The sequence below is a fragment of the Bombus vosnesenskii genome, unplaced genomic scaffold, assembly GCF_011952255.1.
Source record: "Bombus vosnesenskii isolate JDL3184/JDL3185 unplaced genomic scaffold, Bvos_JDL3184-5_v1.1 scf7180000013351, whole genome shotgun sequence".
In the NCBI taxonomy this organism is placed as follows: domain Eukaryota; kingdom Metazoa; phylum Arthropoda; class Insecta; order Hymenoptera; family Apidae; genus Bombus; species Bombus vosnesenskii.
Window position 1 is genome coordinate 2238797 of NW_022882987.1, and position 26801 is coordinate 2265597.

The 26801-nt window shown below is 43.6% G+C and overlaps 1 protein-coding gene across 4 annotated transcripts in view; it reads left to right on the plus strand.

Annotated features, from left to right (window-relative positions):
* Positions 1 to 26801, plus strand: part of LOC117236609 (homeobox protein homothorax) — a 503579-nt gene that overhangs the window by 420996 nt on the left and 55782 nt on the right. The window lies entirely within an intron of this gene.

The window sequence follows — 26801 nt, forward strand, 5'->3', positions numbered from 1 at the left end:
CACGTTGATCCACACACGGTCGAAGAGGTGCATGGGTCACATTCCACGGCGCATTATTTCCTCGCTCGTAACGTGGACCAACAAAAGGCAGCTCCTTTGAAAAGAGAACCCACCCCGTGTGCCCCTCGACGCCGGCTGGTTCAGCATCTTTTCTCTGCGTTCCCCGTTTCTTCTGCTTCTCGTTCCCGGACGGGCCCTCATTAATAGTATTCACCGGAGAAGATTCCAGCTTGATCGCGTTGTACGCTCTCAGCTTGGATACGAGATGATATCCTCCCTCATCCTCCTGACCACTGCCACGTTTAAGGTTTCTAACGAACTTCGGATGATACATGGGTTTGTCGGATTAGGCTGCCTCGGGACGCACGCTCCTCGGAACCCCACTCGTGTGCTCTTCGTCATCGGGACTTTGCCGTCGTTCGGTGTATTTTCGGCCGAGATGCTCTCTTTGTTTCCTTCGTGTCTCTGTGTCGCTGCCAGGAAAAGCGTCCGCTTTGTGCTACGTAATATACAAAGCTTAACGTTACAGCTGCCTTTTGGAAAACGTACTCTAAAGCAACGTCGGTGTTGGAAATAGCTATACTAGGGGATGAATGATAATTAATAATGTATCATATAATACCAACTTCTGATACGATTTTGATAATCGTATGTCGCCAAATCGAGATTGCCTCGAATCTATCAACATAACATTGCGTTATATTAATTTGAAATAAAATCTGTTTATAATCGAGACGTAACTTATTTCATTTCTCTACAACTTTACATAGCTACGATCTTTATATTTTTATAATATTCTCTGAAAATGTACACACTAGTGGAAGACTCAAGCCACTAATTTATCATGTGTTCGGACTAGGACACGTTGCGTGCATAGGACTTCATATATTCGTAATTATCAATCTATAAATGCAACACGTCTGAATATAGTCGTCTAATCAAAAACATGTTCTGTGCGAAGACCTCGAAACCTTCTACTTACCTCAAAAAAGTCTGCCCAGATGGACCTATATTTTCTAAAGTCAGTCAGAAACTTTCCAGAAAGAAGCTGCTTAAAACCTGGAACACACAAATACTCTAGAAACATACTTACACGCGTGTATCCAATCAAGCATTGACCCGAGCGTAGAAAACATCCGCCGCCAGTAAGCTTGGCAGGATCACCCACCACCTCCGGGTCCGATGCTCTCGAGGAAGGTGTACTCGTGGTCGCTGCAACGTGTACGTAGGTACACCCACACCGTGGCTTGGCGGGAAGCGACGGGGGGTCGCGTGATTTGTGGCTGCCCCGAGAAGTCACACAGCGGCTGATATATTTTACGGGCGGCCGTCCTCCACCTTCACTTCTTCGCCTCCTTCTCAGCCACCATCAGCACCGAGGCACCATATAACCCTCTTCCCCCTCGGGCTCTGGTTCGGTGCATCATCGTGAAGCTCTGCGTGGCCCGCGAGGGGCCAGCAGCCGACATTGTGCCACATACACGACCGGTCAGCCGCCTTTACACGCGGCTACATCGTATTTACATGAGAAAGGAGTCGCCTCCACCTTTTCCACCCCGTTTGGCCCGGGACCCGCCGTCTCCTCCCGCCCCCGATCCGGATCCCCGACGAGGCGCCCCTCGAAGCTCCCTCCAGTGTAAACACGGTTCATCATTATCGCCGGGGAGCCTATATTTCAAAGGGTACGGCGCTCGCCTCTTTACGCTTGTCCCCCGTCACTTTGGACACGACTGTACGTCCTCCTCCTCCATCTACGATCGCACTATTTATGCTGGTTCCATTAAGAATTTTTGGGATTCTTGACTAATCTTTGTGTTCAAGTCGTCTCATTGTAAAGATGCTAGAGATGGTGGAGATTGAAGTTAGAAATGACGGTTTTGAAAGAGCATTTTCGAGTAAAGGAGTGAAATGTATACTAGGGCTTTGAAATTTAACCCTGGTTTTGTAATGATAATTGTGTAGTCATTACAACTACAGTTTAGGATTCTAAAGTTCAATAGATCTTGGAATAACTGAACCGTGTTTATGGAATATCTGATCAGTACATCTCGTAGATGGACTATTGGGCTATATAAAATTCAATGAACCTCAGATCCTGCTACTAAATTTATGGAAGCTCTATTATTTTCACAAATACGGTACAGTAATAACTCTAATTATCACGAAATATCATATGACCTCATTAATTTTCATTTGAGCTATTTATGTTTCCTGGTCATTTCCTAACATTGAAATATCAATACCACTCAGTAACTGCTTTAACCTTATTTGAAGCGGTTATACGTCTAATCACTTCTACAGTTAGAGTATCCATTTCCTCCACATATCATCAACCGGATTGTATATAGTCCTGCTATAGCACTATTAATTAAACCAACATATTAGAACTCATAAAAACGGCTATTTTCCTTAACTCGCCACACGATCAACCAACTTCCATTCGACGATCCAAATCTTGAATACCAGCCATAATACCGGCTTAAAGTAATTTCAGCAAAAGATAGAAGAAAGTCGTTCTTATCATTCGAGCAATCGTAACTCAAATTACCGATGAATCAGGGATTATATTGGTGGAAATCCACGCGGAGTGGCTCTGCGACTGGGTTAAAAAGTTGACGGCGGCGCGTTATCGGCGGCGAGTAATCGTGTGGCAGCGCGATGCTTGAAAAAATACAATCAAAGGCGTGCATCGGAGTAATCCAACGCGAACGGAACGCGGACGGTTGCGGTCCGGCCGGACTTCACGCTCGTCGATTATCGTTATCGCGGCTCGATGCGTGCTCCCTCGGCGAGCGGCGGGGCTTGAGGGTTATAAAAGAATTTAGACGCGGTCTGGTATTATCGGGATATCCACGGCGAGATAGCGGGGGGAACGGTGTTGGAAAGACAGGTTGGTCGCCGCGGGGGTCTACCGCGAAGAACGCATGCAACCAACAACCAGGAGAAGAAGAGAAGGAAGAAGAAGGAGAAGTAGGAGGAAGAAGCAAACGAAGAAGGAGAAGAAGAAGGAATGGAAGAAGAAGAAGAAGAATAAGACGAGCCAGTCTCTTGAATATACCTATATAAGCTCTTCTCTCTCACCCACATGCTCGAATCGTATCTACACGTGTGTACCAGTATGTATGCACTTGCGTTTTTGCCTCGCCGCTTTTTAATGCTTTTATGCCCACCGCGGACGAGCTATCGGGGATCTCGCGTCGTAAGTCTGGAACTTTATGTTTACGCCGGCTAACCTTCCTCCTTTGCCGTCCCACCTTAACTTACGATTCCCTCGCATGCCCGCGCCGCTTGCTTTCGCCTTGCTTGAGACGTCTCGTGTCGTCGTCGTAGTCCTCTTCGTCGTCGTGCTCCTCCTTTTCCTCTTCGTCGTCATCGTACCGCTTCTCGTTCACTTTCTTCTTCCTCCTCTTCTCCTCTACTCCGCCTTTTTCTGCTGCCGTGTCGTTGCTGTTGCTGTTGTTACCGGCGCCGGCGGCGATGACGATGGCGCTCGCGGCTTACCTCGTGTCCCGTACCTTATTCCTCAGCTTCGAAAGTTCTTCTCGAAGAAATGCGTAAATTCCCACTGTCGGGAACTCAATTTTATGCAACTCTGCAATGCGCCTGGCAAGCCACCTATTTAAACCAACTGTCCCACTCGATTCTTGGAGTTTGATAACCTTATCCACTGTAGAAGTACGAGTTGTCTAGGAATTGGGCTAGGAGTACACTGAATTTTTTCTTAAGAAGAAAGAGAAAGGCTGCTGGGACACGGGCATATCCGTCTGTATCATAAAGAACAGTACAATTCATCGCGTGCTCTCCCGTGGTCGACCGTTTCTCAAGACAAAGAGCCCAATAACTAACTGGCGCACCGAAAATCATTAAACCTTCGGCTGGCCTCTGGCGCGCGCGAGCTGAACGCGACCCGAAAGAGTATTAATAATAAAGCTTCATTACACTGCGGGAGACGTCTGGTAAGCCTACGCGCGCGCCATGGAGAATGGCCAGTTAAAGCCCGGTTCATACTCGCGCCTCCGCACCGATGCTACCCCGAGATATCGATATCCAGCCAGGACAGGGAGCCCAAGGGAGGCGAAGGGGGGATGATCCAGGTCGAAGGAAGACGGGAAACAGACAGAGGGAACCAGCGAGAGGAGGACGAGGAAAAGCTTATAGACACCCTCAGCTATCCATGGAGCCACTAATGTATGTAATTGATCTATTGTGCGATGCATTAGCTCTACGGGTACCAGATAGTTTATCCTCGGGCCTGATGGCGAAGGTTCCCAGAGGTGGAGGGGTCGCGAAGAAATGGAAGGACCTTGATAGAATGACGAGAACGGCGGAGGAAAAGGGATCCCCGAATGGGAAACGGATTCAGCCCTGGCTCGCTTATTAGTTCTTTACGTCATTAGATTAGGCTAATGCACTATGGGTTCCCCGTGCTATTTTCTCCAGAGCACGCTTGATAGAACGACATGGTGAATAGCATTGTCAACGAGCCCTTTCGCGCAGTCTCGATGAGAGAACGCGGCGAAAACTGGGGTGCTTGAATTTTTCATTTGGATGGAGTATTAGGGAGGCTTTGGTACTTGGGAAAGCGTATTTAGGTCGTGTTGATTCGTTTGGTATTATTCTTGGTATTATTGATTAATAGTTCTCAAGTAATATTATTAAGTCTTATGGAATCTAGTCTGGCTTACTTAATTCTATTTTTTATTGTATGTTTCATATGATAGAAACCATCGATCACTTTCATCGAATAAGATACTTGCGTATAGAATATGAATTAAAATGAAGTGTTCACTTATAACGTTTAATTATAATATAAGTTGTTGATTTAAAAAAAAAAGATAATCTATTGTGGTTATGCACACCTTACATTTGAGATTCGTTAAAGAAAACGTGATTAGGACAAGGTATTTGATTTATTACAGCTAGAAGCTTCCAACAGAAAAGAATGCACGTTCATCGGTGAAACCACAATTTGCGGTTTCCCAGTTTCTTGCTGCCGCGCCGTCGTGCCGCGCACTCGTCGCATCCGGTAAAGGTGCATATTCTTTTCGATTGCAAAGGAAACCACCGTCGCTCATTATTCCCTGTTTAAGGCGAGACGATGGCGCACTTAGGCTTGTCGACACGTCACCTCGCATGACTCAAAGCCACCCCACTCTTTTCCTCGGGGTTAGACCCGTAACTGTTTATGCGGTCTACCGCAGCAGGGCCATTGACATATTTTGACTTCGTCGCTGGCTACCCTTTCCACGGCTTCGCCCTTCTTCCGCGTTCGTTAGCTTGCGGTTCTTTGCGTAACCGTAATACTAACGGCTTCAATAATCCTGGAATAGGATTTCGTGAAATGGAAGGTGGTCAGAAAAGAAATCGTGCTGGAAGCTAACAGACGCTCGTAATTGGAACAGGATGTGGCAAATTACGCGTTGGTCTTAGAAGCAGCTAGTGATATCTCGACGACGTCGCGTTCAATCGGTCGTATGAAATTACAGGAAACTCTCCCTTCGTTTTCGCTTACCATTGTTTCAATTTAATTTCAGCATTCGATAACTCTGATGCTTATAAAAGTCTTCTTGAAAGAAATAGTTACTACGAAATAAAACAGGCGCATTCACTTGTCGTAGAAAAATTATTGCGAGGACGAAACTTTCTTTCGTCCTTAACTAGTCTTCCTTCAATTTAAATTCGTTATTCGACCAGTTTTTACTAAAATCGGTATCCATTACGAAATACTTAAATTTCCTAACTGAAATCATAGTCATATTGGAGCAATAAATTCGCTCATAGAAGAGAAATACTTGTTCTCATCTTTAAACGAGAAATTTATTTTTCATTCCTCCCACTCTTATTTCAATTTAAATTCTCCATCTGATGACTACCTAACATCGATATCCATTACAAAACACTTCGACTTCTTAAAAGGAATCATCATCACAAGATAATGAGAATGCGTTTATATTAGGAAGATACGAATTCTAGCAGAAACTCTTATGGAAACGAGAGAAGGTCCATCATAACCGGAAGTCCTTGGCTGTCCCGCAGCGGCCGTAGGCGTCTATGCGGAGCACAGCGTGGCCGGCCGAGAAAACTATTATCTCGAGTTGATTATGATTGCATGACTATGAAATTGCTCGTGACGAGAGCGGGGGCGGGCGATCGAGGAAGCAGAAGACGAGGAAGCGGCGCGACGGAAGGGGAATGGGCGAGCATTGCATGACTCCGAGTTTCTCGACAACAATCGTAACTAGCTTTCGGTAGCAGGCGTTTCGGGGTGGAACCACGCGGCGTCTTCCCACGTCAGCGTGACGGACAGACAGGCCTGACGGACTGACAGACAACGCGACCGGTAGCTTGTATTTTATTCAATGGCCCCGACGACCGAACAATTACGACTGTTCCGCGTTTGGCCCTAGCGGACACGCATTGCACAGGATGCAGACGCAGGATTCGCTGCAGGATACTTCGATTGTGTGCGAGCGCGACCGGTAATTATCGTCGAACGATGCGCAAAGGAGAGACACGAATCCACCGATGCGCAACTCGCTAGGTGGTTAATCTTGCCAAGCTTATTTGTGACCGTATTTAGACGGGTTTAACCTCAAACGCATGTCGAAGAAGCAGTGATTCGTTGTAATGGAGCGAAGAATCTTACCAAGTGTATGTAGTAAGCTTTGTTTATCATTTAAAATTAGGCTCTAACTGCTTTTCATGTTATGATAAGATTTCATTGATTTTTAAATGTCAACGAGTAAGAGTGAAATTTGGGTATGCAATTGTCGAATCTTGTATAATTATTTTATGCGAAGCTTGATCTTCAAATATTTTTATTTCCAAGCTATGAATTAGATTACAAAAGTTCTTTTAAACTGATTCCATGAACGGCACAGTATGATATTTAAATGTTGCTTTTAACTACATATTAACTAGCCCTGATCAAATTAAAATACTGTCACTACAAATTGTCTAAAGTATCCGAGTTCTTACGCAGAACAGCGTACATACAAAGGTACGAAGTATACATTTTTTCAATTTCGACCACATATTCTACAGCGTCTTTCACGTTACCCGAGGTCTTCTTTTCAACGTTCTCCATTACGAGAAAGAAATCACGTCCCTATTCCCTTAATTACGCTCCAGAATGAAAAGAAAGTGTGTGCGTGTGCAAGCAGAAACGTCCATCGTGGCTGGGTTTCTTCCCGCGATACTCAGCTCTTATACACGGCCATTGTGATCTCTTTTAACGATGGAATAAAAACCGTAAGAGTAAAAGCGACGTAAAAAAGAGGAAGAAAAAAGGGGAACGAGAATTCGAACAGAGCTGTCGCCACGAATAATTGGACTGCTAAACGAATGCTTGTGAAAATTCCGTTCGCACGACGACTCTCCTCGCTCGGTTTCCCAGGGATTAACGTTGTCGTCGGGTCTTTGTTCCCGAAATTAGGATGCGGAAGTGGATTTCCAGTTCGTCGTGACTTTTAGTAGCGTCGTCGTCGTTGTCTTTTTCCGCGTTGCGCCCGGAACAATGGCCGCTTTCCGCTCCTTCCTACTTTTCGCCGATGGAATTTCCATGAAGAGCCGCGACGACGACGTTCCCCTCCGCAGTTTTAATAAAACTCGCGTCGGAAAAATTTCGAGTCGAATTCGCCCGATGGACAGGAATCGCGCGTTTCGAGACGCTATACACCGCTCCATCGCGTTCCCCGACCCCGCTCGTCTTTTTTGCGCGGGGCCCCGGTCGTCGCACATCGCATTCTTCTATTTCAGCGTCGAGAAAACCAATTTCCTGGTACCTAAATTACGCGCGCTTCCGCACCCACCGCTCCCACTCACCGGTCGCTTGGTGGGGAACGGTGCGGAGAGAAAGAGAGACGAAAAAAGCTCGCTGTAATATCGCAAGTTTCCTCTTTCTGTCTCCGTCCCACGGTCTACGCTCTCGTGTCTAACGCGAGCTTCACGTTGAAGCGCCGCAGGGACGACGTGCACGGCTGCTGAAGAGAAGAGGAGAGGCGCGAGCAGAGCTGGCTGCTCCGGCAAAAACCTTAATTTGAAAACGTCACAGTTTAATTTAAAATTACGTAAGTAGGGGGCTGCGCGCACCCTCTCCGCCGCCTCCACCCCTCGTCGATCCACCACCTCGTTTCAACTCTACGTTCTCTCTAGTACTCTTTTCTCCTCTATCTGCTGCTCCTTTTTTCTCGCGTCTCGTCCTTCTTCCACCGGCTACTAACCGTTCCCAACCGCTTCTTGTCTCTCCCTCGCGAAATCCCCTCGTCCGCTCCCCCCGAGGCTTCTTCTGCACGTCTGCCACGGCATTCTTGCGATCGTGGTAATAATAGACGCGAAGTTTCGCCCGCGATTCCGCCTTCTCTCGTACCTTCCGTCTACCGCCGCTTGCAATTATTCAACCAACGAGCGGAATCCTCCTTACTCACGCATAGATACCCGATCGTCCACCGATCTGTCCTCTGGCGCGGGGGTGGATGTTGAAAGTCGCGCCGAATTGGAAGTTTGTCTATATTGGGTATATTTCTGGTACTATGGCGTTCGTTCTTAAAACTCCGTTTCTGAAGAACATTTAAGAATCGAAAATCAGACGGAGAAAGCATGATGAGATAATTTGTTGATTTTCTAATTTTTATATCGCTCGATGGCTACAAGAACGATTAATGATTTATAATTTCATTTGCGAAACAGAACTTGCTACATCATTGTCTTTAATTGCAAAGGAAAATAACTTCTACATCTGAAGATTATTTTAAAAAACCTTCCCCTCTATACATACAAGTTTCCAACTACGATATTTGTAAGAAAGTTAAGCGAGTGGCACTGAATAACTCTATAAAAACACGACGCTTCATTACGATCTTCAATATACCGGTATTCCTTTTGCATAGCAAGGATTTCGCAACCATCCGTAATTGATCAGCTCGGTATCGATAAGAGTCACGCGGACGCATTGGCCAATAAATATCTTCGACACGTTTCGCGACCGCGGTACACGCTACGTGTCCCATTTCAGATTATTTATGAGCTGACGTCTTCAGTGGCGACGAGTCTCTCTCTAACCGGGCATAGGAACGTCCAATTGGATTTGTTTCGCGTCGATTCTCCCTCTCGTCTATCCGCTTTCTATCCACGAGAACATGTGCAGAACACGGTGGCAGGTGAAAGGTCCCACCTTCTGTTTCCACCTATGATTCTATCGACGAATTCAAATGCAATGGATCGCGCCACGTCTCGCAGCTGTCCCTCACAAACGATTTAACAGGCTCTTCGTAGGCGAACGAACGTCCAGCTCGTAGAAATATTAATGCTTCGAAGAAACGCGGAAAGGGTTCGCTCGCTATTTACTACGTGTACACGGTTGAAGATTATCGAGGCGACGAGGACGTTGTGGCCTGCCAGGGCGGTCAGAGTTATAACGCGCGTCGCGGTAATTTAATGCGAGCATCCACCGCTGTAAATTTGAACTGGCAGCGTAGGTGAATCTATGAATCGCAGGAAACGTTTGTCGTTGCTTCGAGATCGTGTATCGCGAGCGCCGGTCACTTTCCGAAGCCGGGGATGGAGTACCTTCAGGTGTTGTCGAGAGGGTGATGCGGATAAATTATGTAGGATTCAGTCGGACATGTTCGATTGGGTATACAAGAAAGGGAGTGCTTCTAGAAAATAGATTGGAAGAATGCTAGAGTTTATAAGTATATATTATAAGTATAGCTCGGAGTATCGGTACATTTAAGTTTTCTTTAATTCAAGCTTGATCGTAGACAAGCGTTTTACGAATGGGTGGCATTAGCTTTTAATTGCTACTGTCAGGCTATCTTGACTACTTAACATTATAAATATAGTCAAAACGTCGATCTCAGGTAACAGATAAGGCTAAGTGGCTGAATAATTTTCATTTATATTTATAACTTATAAATTTAGATTTTGAACACTCAATGTTCATATACGTCCGTCTTATTCTGTTGAAAAAAATGAAAGATAGTTGGTCTGGTCTTAATAAATTCGCCTCTGATAAAGCTAATACATGTTCTCTATATTTTCAGGAAAGATATAAAGAAATACTAAAAATAATCACTAAAGACAATCACTAAATTCTTCCAACATATCTATTATTAAACTCACATTCTCCCAAAACCTAATCTGAAATTCATAATCTTGGCCTGATATTTTACTGGCAATGTCTCCATAACTTCTGACTAACCTCGGAATGACAAAACTGTTCAATGTCCAACCATCATCGTTTTCGAACGTCTCCGGCCTCTTCGTGGAAGACGAACTCCTCGTCCTGGGTTAGATGGAATGTCGAAGATCGCGATAGGCTAGCGTACCTACCGCGCCGTGGAACCTGATACGAGAATTCACCGGACAGGCCAGGCATCTCGCGAATTTGCCGAAGAGTGCGACTCTCGAAACGTTTCCTTTTTCTTTCGTTTTGCTTGCCACTACCTCATCCTACCTTTTATTTCAACTTCGTTCATTTGCCGTGTGTCACTGACTACGAGGACACGCTCTCGCAGGCGCTCGTAAAACTTCTCGAGGCTCCATCAAGAGATCCGCGCGTGGATCGACGAAGATATAGTGTCCTTGACCTCTCTTGCGGCTCCTACTCACATGAGAAATTACTAAATACTGGGTTCAGTGAAGAAGAGATTTCATCTTACCACGATGTTCCTCGAGACAGTTGAACGAAATACTACTGCTTAGTCTGTATCCGCGAAGATTGTTCACACCCTTTGCGTCGGTCACGTGATGCATGTTATCTCTTTCACAGCGTGGCACGCAAGTCTTTCGTACCTTTTCCCCTTCCTCTCCTGTATTCTTTCCTGAAAAAGAGTTTGGCGAGAAAGTGTCCCTTGGTTTTCGTAAAAAGGAATCGAGATTTCATCTTGAATCTCTGATACTCTGAATTTCGTGGCTTTTATGTTATCCAGAATCACGATAAATTTATAATACGGTCTTGTTCGTAATCAGTTTGCAACTGAAATATTATTAATTTTGATTATTTTCTATTTCTGTTACAGGTGAGTACATTGGACTCTGCTGTTACCTATTGTGCGATCTGTCGGTAAGATTCTCCAGTTTCGTGAGTTTTAAACATTTGTGACTTTTTTTTGAAATAACGAAATAAATTAGATCCCTCCTGGGTCGAATGTTAAAGAATTTCGACGGAAATCATTCCGTTTTAGCTTTTCTACGGTTCCGTCCTGTAACTTGATGGACAGCACGATGACGTTACTGTTTATTCGTGGCATTAATAGGGTGACGATGAAAACAGGGGTTGCATATGTTGCACGATGTTTCCGCACGGGGTGAGAATAAACATGTTTGTGCCAAATAATGTGTCAGAAAGGCAGGGGGTTTTCCGTCGGAAGCTATATTTTCTTTGCGTGACGTTTACTGGGACGATTTCGGTGATCTCTTTTCCTCCTTTCTTCATAGTATACATAGATACCTATAACATAATTTGTAGACATTGTTTCCCAAGTGAGACAGTAATCTTTCCTTTTTCTTAGTACCTTTCAATAGAACATTAAACTTTCCGCGATACATTGATAAAAATACTAATATAATAACCAGCAGAACAGACAAATAAAAAATCCGCAATAGTTTGAAAAATTCCAGAAATTCTACGTATCTTTACTCTTATAAAACAGCAATGCACATTTTATCATTGCCTAATAGTTCAACACGTTGTTTTTGCTTAACAATTTGGAATCAATCATATTACATTTATGCAATAAATGAAAGTTTAGTAAGTCAAACGTCCAATTTATAAACTACAAACGGCCTAAAAGTGAACCATCGAATTTTCCGAAAAACGATGCATCTCCCTTCGATCAAAACGCCAAATGATTTCTCACACAGTTGCACCGTTCCATCTCGTCGTACCTTACTTCGTTGGAAATTGCGAGTGTCCGCGGTGACGAAAACGCAAACGGGCCATTCCGTGGTATCCGCGCGCTGGAAACGTAATATTCCGCGCGGATTGCTCGCAGCTCGCGCCACTACCGGTCCCGGTCGAATCGTACAATGATCGTTTAATCGGCCGTGCAGCAAACAATCGCGTTCGGCGATCCCAGCAACGACTCTGGCCCGATTCGCAACCGGCGTCCGCTCGTCTTCCGCGCAAACGAGCATCGCGCGCGAAACGCTCCGGCAAGCATTTGATCGGCCGTACTGCTGGCCGCCGCGTGTTCCGCAATACGCGACCCGTTTCCAACGCCCGACTATCGACAGGAAGCGCGAGATCGGCAAATCGCTGTGCCGGCTGAAAACTGTACAGGCTGGACAAAGGGGTGACGATTGATCATGGTTCCCGAATGCCTACACCATATATCGGCGACAGGTTAGCGATGGAGCCACAGAAGGAATTTTTGAAGTGAAAATTGATAGGATTTGGAAAGTTGGCTTTTAAGTGCAGGAAGAAAGTTTGTGGGGATCTGATGCGCGAGTAATCGAGTATACTCGATTATGGGAAAGGACAGTAGTAAAATTGTAGAGAAATTATTTGTAAAAGTTAAGAGTATGTATTTTTTGTATTTGACACTGGAGCTGCAGAAAATCTTGAAGAGGAACGGGGAAGGTACCAGGAAAATTATTTTTAAAAGTTAGAAGTATGTATTTTTCGCATTTGACACTGCAAGCGCAGGAAATCCTGATGATCGTCGTTCATCCTGATGCTGTTAAATTATGATCATTCTGTGTTTTGATTCAACGTAAAAATGTAGGGAAATAGTCCGAATAAATTCTAAATCGTTCCATTCACATTTAATATTTTATTCCACGTAAAAGATGAATTTTTATTTAACTGATTAACTCTATTGAATTTATTAAATTCATTCTATGCAGAAAGTTTTTATTTTCTTTCAAGTTCTTCAGCCTTATATTTCATGCATTTTGTACATGATTATGTAGCAAACTACATTTTAGTTATTGTCCTTCCTAATTCATGTCTCACTATTCAGTTCTTGAAGAAGAATTAGATCGAGCGAAGGTTGCAATATTTTCAAAACTTTCCCATTGTCTAAACTTTATGGATTTCTTAATAACTCTTACTGTGACTGCTTAAATTGGCAGTGTCCACCGCTTTTGATGCGACGAGAAAATGCCGAATAGTGTGACGGATTAGTAAAATTAACATATCGCGGAAAATGTTTCTCGGATGCGACACCATATTTCTTCAGCGTTGCGCGAGACACCGAGGCAACACAAGATCGTGACCAGCGAATCCGCGTTTCCGGCGATGTGTTCGAGCGGCGGGAGAACAACGAAGGGCACCGACGATGATTCAGAGATATTTATGGGGTGCAGAGTGTTGCCGCGCGAGCTAGAAGAGGGCATATCGCGTACGCTCGAGCAGAATTACACGATGTCGGCAATGATATAACGCGCTTCGCGCGTCCCTCTCTCCTCTTCCACCTTTTCCAGCGAATAGGAGATCCAGCAAAGTCCAACTACAAGAATTCTCCGCATTTAGGCTTGTTCTAAGCGCATTAAATCATATGTACGTTCAATCATTTCTGGCTTCTAGAACCTTTGCTTAATACCTTCTCTCGTGATTTCTCGAAGATTTGTTGAAATATTAGAAGCTTATCATAATTTATATATGTTACTTAATATACAACTGTTCGATTTTAATTCTGAATGCCTGTCTTTGCGAAATATTAACATGCAGAAGGTATATGTAAAATATTAGATATATAGTTACTTGATGACTTTAAACAATAAAATATTATATTTACAGTTAAAATTACACGTATACCAACTGCGTTAATTATAAAGATACACAAACTTCACAGATGGTAGTATAGTTACATTTTCACCGTAATCTATAATAGTAGCTTGATTTAATATTACAAAATTCTCTTTTCTGGAACGATGCGTGCAGAGACGAGCAACTAGAGTTGGAAAAGTTCACCTGTTCACCAGATGGTCGAATAAATCTTCCGAGGCAGGTCAACGTCCTCTCTGGTGCTCGTCATACGGCTCCCTGGAATGCTCTCCGCTACGCTCCAGCGGAGGAACTCCAATAACTTCGGCACCGAATTCCTGTCGACCCACCCACCGCCTCCCGAAACGAGGCTGCTGTCGGTAGATTTGATCTAGGAAATTCGAACAGGGCTGAAATGTGCTGAACCGCTGGATTAAATTAATCCCACTGACCGGCTGTGATCGACACGCTCGATGTTTGAACGTTCTTCGAGTCCACACATTTGTAGGTTGCGACCGAATCCGGAGACAACAATAGCGAACTAATAAATGACTAATGGCCATCCCTAGCCTGTGGAGAATCGCGTGAACTGCTCCACGTATCCGGTGATTGGGTAACTTAGAGGCTGGAGTAATGCATAGAGATGTTTCATCTCGAAAAAGCGCAAGGATATTCTCTTCTGTTGTATTTCTTTCTCCTTTTATGAGAAGTAGCCATTTAAGAATTTCATTAAACGCTATATTAAGTTAACACGTTGGTTGTCATAGATATCACAGTGACTTGCACTAAATTTATTAAAGAAGCCTGGATATTTACGTATTTACATAGGACATTTCAAGTGTGTAAAAATGTATAGAATACATAATATATGCAAACAGATACAATATTCATAGCAAAGTATTTAATATATCATATATTTAGACGAGTGAATAAAGTTTCTTTCCATGTTTTTGACCGTCTTCATAAAATTGTGGCAGTCTTTAACGAACGATGACATTTAGGTTCATGACATTTTTAATATCAAATAAGCCGTCGATCGTAAAGTCTTTAATATTTCGAATGTTTGAAATAAATGCTTAAATAAGTTTATTCTTTTTCACGTGTATATTACAAGGTGCCACGTTGAAATGACAAACAATATTTCAATATGATGTGCGAGACGTACAAAATTCATCAGCAGTGAATACGTTAAATTCAAAGCTGAGAATAATGGTAACAAACTTGAAACAAATTCTAAAAGAGAAATTCTCGAAGCAATGAGAAGAAAAACAGAGTGCAGGGGTCGACGATTAGAAGACGGATCGTAGATCGCTAGACTGGTGCACGCGGGCGCAGGGGTCGACCACTGACTTCCTTTATCGACATTTTGATACAAAATGGCTGCTCACCGCGGGGAGTCCCCGCGTAATCTCTCTCGATTCAAATTAACACACGCAGCGCTCGCCGGGGGGCCGAGGTTGTGCCACGGGGAACTTGCGCGGCGGTATGGAAGAGATAATATCGCCGTGGATCCCGCGTTTCTTTGTCTTTCTTTTGGCGAGCCCTCGGTCCATCCTCGTTTTTTCTTTCTTTCGCCCTCCTTCACCTCCCCCACGTTAACGATCGCGCAGTAAAGAGACGAATGACAGGCGCCACGCCGGTTTTGACAAATCGCTGGCGACGGGGGACGCCAGTCGGTGGATATTCCGAGAGTGGCCCGCTTCGAAAAAGTACGTCTTGTTCCGCGCGCCCGTGGCCACCGATCTCCCCAGAGAATTTGTCCGTCGTTACGTTCTTTCGTGAATCTTTCTTTTTGTCTCCAACCAGTCATCTAGAAATCGAATTTGCTTAATTTTTTTTTGCGGAATATTCGAAATATACATTGGCTCCGAATGATCAAGATTTTTAAAATTAAATACAGGCTTTAAAATTGCGGAGCGTTCAACAATGATTTTCATCTGTGTATCGATCTTTCAGATCTGTCCAGAAGGGTTTAGTTTATTATACCTGTTAGTGGTTTAATCATCTTCCTAGAAACAAGATGTACTCGTTTTTACGTAACATTCAGAAACACGTTTTCCGGATCAATCTTTCTTATGAATATAAACTTGTCCAAAGTGAGAAACTTATAGCATCCACATCCAGACAAAAATATTTGTCTCCGTTGAAATGACTGTTAACTTTGTTAACGATTTTTTAACGAAATTTCTAAATTGACAATTTTTTACAATTATAGAAAATCTAATGAACAACGTTTATTATCCAACATAAGGAAAAGAAATTTCCTTTGCAGAAATTATGCAAAATAAGGAAAAGGTAATGAGAAAAACCGAAGACGTATGTACAACTATTGCGTATAGAACACTTGTCGGTGAAATAAAAGGAGAACCGGAAGAGGCACGTGCTCCGACATAAATTCCAGTGTTCGCGGTCGTTTTGATGGTTGCGCGAGACCTAGGGAGGCACGTGGTTGTTTGCGCTCGCGAATCGCGTAAATAAGATCGACGCGGCAAAGATAAATCACGTTTCATAAACTGCACCTGCGATCACACCGTGCAGTCGGTTGTACGCGCAGTTGATAGATCGTTCGCCTGGAAGAACTGTCCGGGAATAAACAGCAGCGTCAGCGTGATTCGGCTGATTTCAGTAAGCGAGTTTCTTCTGGCTGATTCCGATCTGATTCACGCGGTAAAGGATCCCCGGTGAATTGATTGCGACTGCCCGGACACTCCGTAAGTCAGCGCGGATTAATTTTCAATCCCAACCCCGACGCAATTAATTCTTCCTTTCTTCGTTCTCGCTACGATATACTTCTTCTGTCTTCCCATGTTTGAATAATATTTTTCTTATGGATGATACGTTTGAAGAATGTGCAGAAATATTTTCAAGTGGAAGTTTCCTGTTTGATATAGTCTCATGCATTAGGAATGCTTGTTATTCCAGAGTTGTGGAAATACAGTTCGCGAAATGTGGTTTTTGGAATGTGTCTATTAGATCAGGTTTTACTGTAATTAATTGTTTGGTTAATTATAATGAAACGAAGAAACGCTCCGAGTTTAAAAAATAATTATTTCTTTGCCATCAAAATTATATACGATGCTATATATTTCCAATTTTTTTTATAGGATACGTATGATAACATTTAAGATGTGTTTTTCAGTATTGTATTAGATATTATACAAAGCTTGTATTAAAGATGCCAACGATACTTTAAAAGATATATAATGCAATTAAAAAAGCAAGCCTGTATGTTTTATAAAATGTCACTTAAGTACCCAAAAATGTACCATTGTATATCTATACAATTTCTATAAACAATTAATTATGGATACTTAATTTTCATTTTACTGTTGAAAGAACATCGTACTTTTTCTTGGATATTCATTAAACACGGATTCGATTATGTTTAAAAGGAGAGTATTGCTGCAAATTATCAACTAAAGAGGAACCGGTCAGGTCAAACCGATCGGACGATATCGCGTACCTTGAATGACTTAGAGCTCAAGGTGGAGGAGGTTTAATAGATCGAGTGTTTGTGTAATTTAGCACTTTATTTGCACTTATTGTATAAAAGTAAAGTTTGATGTTATGAACACAGCGGTTCTAAGATCTTGTTGAGAATGATGTATTTCCTGACCTCGGAGTCACCAGGGAAGGCAGGTAATTCGAAATTTCCCAGAGAAGGGATAGGTGCTGACCTAGCCATAAACGGACGGCCACTCAAAATCCCGAACAAGTATCTTTTTCTAACGATAAAACAAAATGGCAGAGATTTAATTACGAAGGATATCGAGTGAATCTAGTCGTTTTTAGAAACTCCTGTTTATATCCATTTTTACCGGGTTTCTGGTTATCGAAGGAATAAAAAATAGTAAAATATTCAAGGACCATGGTGTAACATCGTATGCACATGTGCGTGTATTTGCCATAAGTTAGCGAGAATTAAGCGTAACGCGGCGCCGGTTGGTTCGTTTTCGAAAACAGGGTAGGGCAGGGGCAGATAACGGAAGAGATTTTCTCCAACAATGGAATAGAACTGTTTTACATCTAGTCGCCAGATAACGATTCCCTGATATCTGTTTAATTATCTAAATTGTATTGCCCCTTATTCAAGGCTAGAAAGCACGCGACTGGTTACCGCGACGCTCGCTTTATTTCAACCGATAGAAACGACACGTCATTCCGCCGTTTTCATTACTTTTTTTAATTTCCCTCTTGCTTCTAACTCATTCACCTCCTGCGGTGTATCCAGCTAATGATCACAAGGAATTAAGAACTTACACTCTTATGTTAAATTAAAATCGACGAAATCTTCTCCTGCGTATCGCCATTTCTTTGACATTTTCCGTGTGATCTATCGCGACCCGGGGGGCGCACGAATTCCTTCGATTTTTCCGTGTCGCCGACGTCGAGCTCGTAGCAGAAAATCGGATCTGCCTGCGAGGGGGTGAGAGAGCGTCGGTGGAGGGTGCGGTATCGAGACGGAGATTCCACCTCCGGGCCGGTTATAGGACGGCCGGATTTGTAATAAGAATGTCGACGTATAAAACTGTCAATAAGCGCGCTGACCCCAAACGTAATTTCAGAACGCCTCCCGGTTGCAACTCGGGGGCGGTAGTGGCAGTGGCGGCGGCTGACCGGGGACGAGAGGATAGATCGAGACTGAGGCGGGAAATAGAGAGCGCTGGAGAAAGGTGGCTGGACCGCTGGTAGAGAAATCGAGAAAAGCGAGAAAAAGATATGGGGTGAAAAAAGAAATATCGAAAGAAAGAAGGAAATAAAAGGCGGCGGCGTTCAGGGCGAAAGGGTGGAACGAATCGTCGGAGAAGAGGAAACGAATCGAACAAATCGAAAGAACGGAAGCGGAGGATAACTGGAATTGTACGGGGAAGGGAATGGAGAGGAAGAAAACGAGAGAAAGGGGAAAAAAGGAGGAGAAAGAGGAGAGGCAAAAAAAGGGATAGGAACGGAAAGAGAGAAGAAGGAGAAGAATCCGAGAGTAAGAGAGCGGAGTGATGCGCGAGAGCGCCTCTGCCGGGGTTATATGGAAATGTTGGTCAAATATATCATTCCGGCTTGACAGTGCAATTCTCTTATCTGCCTCGCGCCGCCTGCCGCTCTACCCCAAACCATCCGAGCTCCAGGGGCGGATGGAGCTGCTGGTGGAGGCGAAGCCGGGCTACCGGGAATGGGGATGCTCGGATCGGGGGGTTGAAGCGGCCGATAGAGGATCTGCAAACACGCTGCCCTCCTCTCTCTCTTCTGTTCGTTCTCACTCACCCTCTTACCCTCTTCTGCTGGCATCCTCCACCATCCCTCGTTCCGTCCGTTCAACCTACGCTATCCACGAATCTTCCCCACCCCTTCACGACCACCATTCTGCTTCTCTCGTCCTCCGTCACCGTTCGTTCTGCTCCTACGGACGATTCAACGACATGACGGACTGCCGAGCGAAACGAAAGTAGAATGTGGAATTTCGTAAACAAACGAAACACGTACATTTATTGGAAGAGCTGATACGAACGGCTTTCTCTTGGGAACGTCCGTGGTTAAAGTTTCTCGTATTGTTAAATTTGATTTTTATTGGTTTTGCCGAAGCTAGTTTAGAATGTTATTTTACGAAATGTTATATATTAATGTGATACTTTGTTGTAACACGCAGTACTTGTTTTCGTAGTCGTATGGACGTTGCTGATATACGCATAGCGCGGAATTACGAGGACGCCGCGTGTTTCAGGGAATTAATCCTCATTATTCGGAGACAGCCTCCGGCGGGAAATTAAACCAGTGCTAATTTTGAGACAAAGCCATGACGATTTGTCTTTTTTCTTCTGGGGGATTGCGAATACCGTTATACACTGATATCACGTTTTAAACGGTTTCATTTCCACTGTATGTTGCACGCTTTGTCTCGAACACGTAATTTTAAATCTGAATTATATGAAAATTAATGTTAGCCCCTTGACTTTATTTTAGAACGAATCTTCTATGCTACCAGTAGCTCGAATATGAGATGATTTGTTATAATTATTGCTACTTACTACTACGAATACGAAAATGGCAGAGGAATCATGTTGGTATTTGTAAATTTTTTCTAAAATGTATTTTCAAAAAACGCTTAATAATTTCGAAATCAACGCATTCGACGCTCTATCGCAATAATTTCATTTCCACCAATAATGTCCAGCCCATTGCTCATGCATGTGAAATAACACACACGCGAACACGTAAAATCAATTTAATCCACGTATTTCCATCAGGTTTTTCGTCGATCCCTCATGCTATGTTCTCGTCCTCCTCGATCCAAATTCCGCTCTGGAAAGTGGCCGCGCGAGACTTATACATAAACATGGTTGCACGCGCGCGTTTCAGTCTGATGTATTGCCGGCACTACGTCTCCTCGCGAGTAAACACGAAAAATCGGTCGACGCCGATAAGGAGCAGGGCTGAATTTCAGCGCTGCCTTTTTCGCATTTTCACGGCCCAAGGGGAAAGGGAGCCAGGGCTAAAAGCCTGGGGCTCGTTTCGGGGCCGTGGAAATGTATGCACGTGGCCGTGTTTGCCGGGCTGGAACGTGACGTGATCGATCACCAGCTCGTGAAAATTAGGCCCGAAACGTCGCCTAGTTCAGGGATTCGGGTTAGCTAGGCAGCGTTTCTCCACGAGAAAGCGTACAGTCCGATCGAGCAGATCTCGTTGACAAATAGCGCGACAGTAGGGAATGCGTCCCGTCGAGACAGTGCACAGTTTGCTGGAAAGCTGACGCTGCTTGATTTGTTTTCGACTTACGTTCATTTTACTTGCAGATTTATAAGATAAGAATATTGTTAGTGGACTCTCGAATAGATTATTTTTAATATTTATTTGAAATTTCAGTTCATGCAATACGTGCACACTACGCGTTCTTATTAAGACCATGAATATTATGCCAAAAAAATTCAAAAGTCTCTTCCTCCACTGTCAGATTTTATTTTTTGCCTGCAGTTAAATGATCAATAAATTCATATCAGAAATGTTCCTGAAATTTAACGTTTACAATTATCGAAATTGTACTTTTAATTTAAACACATGTTGTCACGACCGTATTTGACTAGAGAAAGAAATTATAATGCACATGTAAAAAATACATATTATATACTAATTGGCGCCAAATATATGAATATCAAAATATTTAATCTCTTTATAAATGCAAAACAATATTCACAAATTCAAGTTTACAGTAATACATGCCACAAGAATAAAACAAGATCAATATAATCTATCCCATATCATAGCAAGAGGACAAATAGCATTCCTCCAAGAATAGCTTCGATTAAGACTAAGAAAAACAGAAAAGGAAAATTACATAACGCTTCGCGTCGAAGTGCCTAAAGCGACAAGGAGCGACGCGTACAAATCTCGCGAGCGTGCCTACGGATACGCGCAGTGCGTCACTTTCGATTTCCCGCATAATTACCTCGCGAGCATAGTTCCGCGACAGTCTTGTTATCTCGGCCGTGATAGATAGCGCAAATAAACATCTCACGGTTGAACCAGAAGTCGCTGGCGTGCACCTAAGATGGCTAACGGCAGCCTGGCTAAGAATAGAAACGCCTATTATTGCGTGGCTGACGGGGTGAGGAGAAGAGAGAGAGGGGAGGGATGATGGGGTGCGGCGAGAAAAGAGCTTTTGTCGCGGTTGCAACTTTGCCTCGACGTTCCACAAAAGTTCGTCGTTTAAGTTGTAGGGAAGGAGAGACGCTTTTACCGTGCCGCTGCTGAGAGACTGTTCCTATTTTCCAGTCGGTGAGACAGAATGAAGAGAGGAGAAAAGAAACAGAAACAGAAGAAACGAATAAAAGAGACGAAATAGAGAAAGAGTTAGAGACGCGGAAGTACGAAGAAGAGGACGATCAGTTCTCCCCTTATCGGTTCATTCGTATCTGCGCTTGTAGTCCGTTCTATAATTGCCTCTTTTAACTAAGATTACGGGATTTAACTTTCGGATGGATGCGTGGAGCCCGTTCCGTGTGGCAAGTGGACGGGAGGAAAGATAGAGTCTGGATTTTTAAATTGGTTCTTATAACTTTGAATACGGGGGGCAGGGTTCGCGCGGAATCAAATCACCGCCGTCTTAAAAGTTCTGCGTTATCTCGATCCCCTGCCGAGTGTTTCTTCCAACTCCGGTGACCCTTTTTATCGTTCCTTTATAGCTGCGGTGGGGACCCTGCTTTTCCGCTGGATCGTTTAATTGTTTTTGCTGACTTGTATCGTAGTTGAGAATCCTATGCTTTGTACTCGGATACATATATCATTACATTGCCATATTTGACACGTGTCAAACGTATTCATACAACATAGTCTTCGTTTAAACTACCAAAGGAGATTTATTTCTAGAAAATTCTAGACATCTCTCTTTTCAATTGCATACGAGTGAAAATTGAATATTTAGGCGTAAAATTAGTTGCAAAATTAGTTCCAAAATTTTATTCGGGTAGCGATAGGATAGTTAAAGGAGGAAAATTCCTACCTTTTAACATTGTAATACTTACTAAATATACCGTAAGGTACTGGGGTTGTTGCTCTCGGGGATCGACGAATAATCACCCAAAGTGATTTCCATCAGCCGACACGATTTAGATCGACGGGCTCTGTGAAAGAAACCTGTTCGTTCGATCCTGCGGATGGTTCGTCCATTCCCAAGGATCGGCCAGTGTCGTCACCAGACTGACAGATCGCTGACGCTCACGAAAGGGTTTCGTGACAGCCGCGTTATCGTGATTCGATTCCACGAAATCACGTTGATCCACGTTCTCACCCAGTCTGTTTCGAGAGTCCTTCCAGCCTGTCCCCTTGTCCGCTATCTTGCTACAGGATGAATTGCCTTCCTACCAATTTCCTGCGCCGGTTCAAAGCCGATCGCTTTCGGCCTGCAATTAGAGGGATGCGCTCCTTGTGCATGGTAATTCGGAACTGATTCAAGAGAGAGAGAGGGGGAGAGAGAAAACAAGAGAGAGAGAGAGAAAAGAACAAACGGAAAGAAAAGAAAAGAGAATGAGAGCATGAGACGTGCAGTGAACGAAGCGCCATCCTTTCACGGTCGAAGGTATATATCGGACCATTATTTTCTGCAGTATTTTAACGTAAAACCCTCCGGATTCCTGGAGCCATCGTATCGATTCCTGTAGTAGGAATCGACCGGCGCGGGGGTGCACGGGGGTGTGGCAGGAGACGTAGGGGAGGCAGCTTCGCACGAAGCTTTTCCTGCGATGCAATCTTTGAAAGGAGAGCCGCGTCATTACGTCGTGGCGGTGGTTCACGGGCCATTGCCCCACCTCCCCTTTCGACGTACCCTTTCCACTACCCCTCTTCCCCGACCAGGCTTTTCCTTTTCTTCTTTTCGCTGATCGCGAGCCCTCGTTCCTCCACCATTCCATGGGAGCAAGGAGAAAGCCCGTGCTTACCCTGGTTTTTCCCGATTCTGTACGGCCCAATGACACATGACTCGATATGCGACAACCCCATGCGTCAACCGAAGCCCCGTGACGCTGTTTAAGTCGTCCTTCTTTCTTTTTTCCCGAAGCGAACATTTAACCGAATCGTTTGAAATACGTGAAGATTCTAAAGATATTTATTCGAAAGATTCTATAAAAATCGTGTGGTGAATTATTAATTGTTCCACTTGTATTATATTGTATTATATTGTGTATATATATATACACGTGTATTTATAGTATGTATATATGTATGTATATAGTATGTATATAGTATATAATATGTATATTTATAGTACAAATTGATACTATACGTGGTTAGACTGATGATTAAAAAATGTATTTGGCTAATTCCTAAGATCACCTTATAAAATCGGTAACCATAAGTGACTACACGTTTTATTAGTTATTAAGGTTGAACTTTGAGCGACCAATCAGCTGACTGATAATATCGAATATTTACAAGATGACTCCTCTTGGCAATGATTTACCTCTATATAACAAAGTGCTCAGTCTTCCTCCGATCTGTAGATGTATTTCGTTTCAATCAATAATAAAAATGTATACATGTGCCTTGTTTTCAAAATTATGTCTTATTTGAGGTAATTCTACGATATTATAAACTAATCAGACCTGCATCTTCAGCATCCATCATTTCGTCCACGAAGAGTATTGAATCTCTAGGAGGCGTGTTTACAATAAAGTTACTCACCGTTCGGCCGCGGCTTTATCTCGATAATGAAGCCACAAAGCAGAGTCTCTATTTACCCGCGGACCTTCCTGCTCTGGCTCTCTTTCTGGATACTCTACGCGTCTCGGTGTGCACGCTCCTCCGGTTTCTGGGTGGTGCGTCTCCGGGATATCCGTGCTAACAAGGTCCACTTGGGTGGCGCGGCCACGGCTTACCTGGTCGTTTGCTTCGGGTAATATTACCGCGAGACGTTTCGCAAGTGGACGGAGAGATGTTTAGTCGCGGTGGGTGGAACGGGTCGAATGTATACACAGGCGATCATTCGCTCGCTTGGCCGCGTGCACAAAGTTGCGCCACAGCTTTCAGGTTCGCGAGAGAGTTTCCAAGCTCGTGGCCGGCCTCGGCATACCGCGACAAAGATATTGCCGGTATTAGTAGGTATGCGATGATGGTTTAAGCTTCACCGTCCACGGTCGTGATTCTCCCTTTCATTTTTTCTCTTCTTTCTCTGTTGCCGCGCGTATAGGAACATTCGAAGCCGAGTAACGAGCGCATGCAAATCGCTGCCACGACCCTATCAGTTATTTTTAATGCCGGCTTGATGCTCCGCCGCCACCAGCGGATTTATCCGTCTCCGTAGCCGACCTGCCGCTCGCTCGAATCGCGCCGCGCCGAACTTTATGGAATAACGTTAACGATTCCTATTGAAAAGGGTCCGCGTCGATTTATGGAACGCTCGTCCCGCCGCGTCATTGTTGTTCCAACGTTGCGATCCTCCGAGTCCGCGGTTTCAGGGAAATGATCTATGGAAATGCGAGCCACGGTGTCGTCACGGCTAGGATTATTCTGCCCTAGTCGTGTTCCACGGTTTATCGCCGTCCAAGGCGGATTTTGTTATGGTGGAAAAAGTTTGGTCAAAAATTGCAGATTTTGCTGCATAAGATTTATCAACAGTCGTGATAAAACAATTGCAGAGGTTAGTTTAAGGAGATACGTTAATTTTAAACATCATTTATCCTATTTGTCAATTTTTTATATTCAGATAAATTTCAGAAAAAGCAATATACCATGAATAGCTTTTTTACTTGTCTGAAAATTCCATTTCTTTGTAATTTACTTCCTCATTACGGCGATCGTAGTTTATAGTTACACCAATTCGATACTAAAACGTGCATCGAGCTAGGAAAAGAAAAACATGAACAATGGTCGAAGGTGATTCTGGTGATGCAGAATTATTAAGTAGCGAAGAAGTTTGTGCAGATAGATAACTACTGAGGAAAGATCATCCTATTTCAAGTGCAGTATATATAATTGCTTATTTATGCAACAAAATGAAATTCGATCTGAATCCCAGATAGCCAATTAAAAATTTCTCACTCGCACTCCAGATACGCAACCCCGTTTATTATTGCTTGTTTTCGGAACCAGATTACACGGTTAGTGAGGGTTATGTGGACGGGAATCAAGGTCAGAGTCGTAAAAGCGAACGACACATCGCGGAGAGGGAGGGGTAAAGGCAGTGGCCGATCGATGCGATCGTCTGGGAAGACGCCGGTTCCGCCGAATTCTCGTTCTCTTTCTATTCTTTCCCCACGAAGTTTCAGCGCTCGCAGGCCATAAACGCAGTAGTGGGCCCTGGGTGCAAGCTCCGGGGTTTATTATCAGGCCGGGCTCCCAATTAAGCGGCAGCAGCTGTGAAAATTAATGGAGCACAGCTTTTAAGATGTAATTGGGCACATTCATAACTCAGGGGTGGAAGGAGACCGGGAGAGAAAAATCGTGGCCAACGGGGAGGGGGCAGGCCAATCTACCCTTGCGCAAGAATACACTGTTGTAATTGATACAGCTATATACGCGTCGCCTTTTTTTCATAGAGTGAAACTCGCCAGTGAGTTACAGCGAAACATTTCCAACCAACAGCACTCGTTTGTTCCAACGACGAAAGAACTCGATGAATAAATAGGGATGAGTGTAGTGGTTAGTAGTAAAGATACGTTGATCGTGGGTTTTCATTAGCTGGATTAGACTGGTCGTGTCGTGCATTTGGTTTTTGATTATTGATGTTCATTGCCGATCGTAGGTATTAGAACGCTTATTCGTTACATTTATTGGAAAACTAACAGATTGTATTTTAATTGGTATTTTATAGTATAAGACACATACAATGGACGTGTAATAACAAATTTATAACAAAATAATTAGAAAATAAAAACAGTAGGTCATTTCGATACTTGTTACATTACAATTCTAACTAATTTTGTTTTAGTTAATATCATACGTTATAAGACACGTACGATGTAAATTAAATAACAGATCCATGATATTTAATGAAACAACCAGAAACTAAAAGCATTCGATCACATTAAATATTAGTAAGTATCTTAATATATATGACCGTGTATATAAAAATGCATCCGCAAATTTCAACGATAAAAGTACAAAGTTATAAAGAAAAAAATATTAAAATTAATTACTCGACGTACCACATTTTATATAAGAAAACATATCAAAATTTTCACATCTCTGTCTCAAAAAAAAGGACGAACTAGAAAAACAAAATATTGTTTTAATCGTCGAGAATGTAACCCTTACAGGAAGAACAGTATGGCAAGAAGACGAGACTGAGAAGATCGGAAAAGAGTGGATTCAAGAGTGGTCGTTGCTTCCGCGAGATGGTGATAGCGACGATGTAATAATACCGAATGACGCGGCATTGTACCATATCTGTCTCTCTTTCTCTCTCTCGTAGGATACGGTTCGAAGGGGTGGTGGGGACTTCGTCGGGGTTGGACGCCCCTTCAGACGCTCGTAAACATTTCGTAAATTTGCTCCACAGGTGTGCCATCGCGGCAACTAAGCCATCCACGCCCGACCGAATTCGCCTATTTACTTGCGCGACGTACACCCTGCGCTACACAACCACCCCTTTCTGGAGCTCGTTATCCCT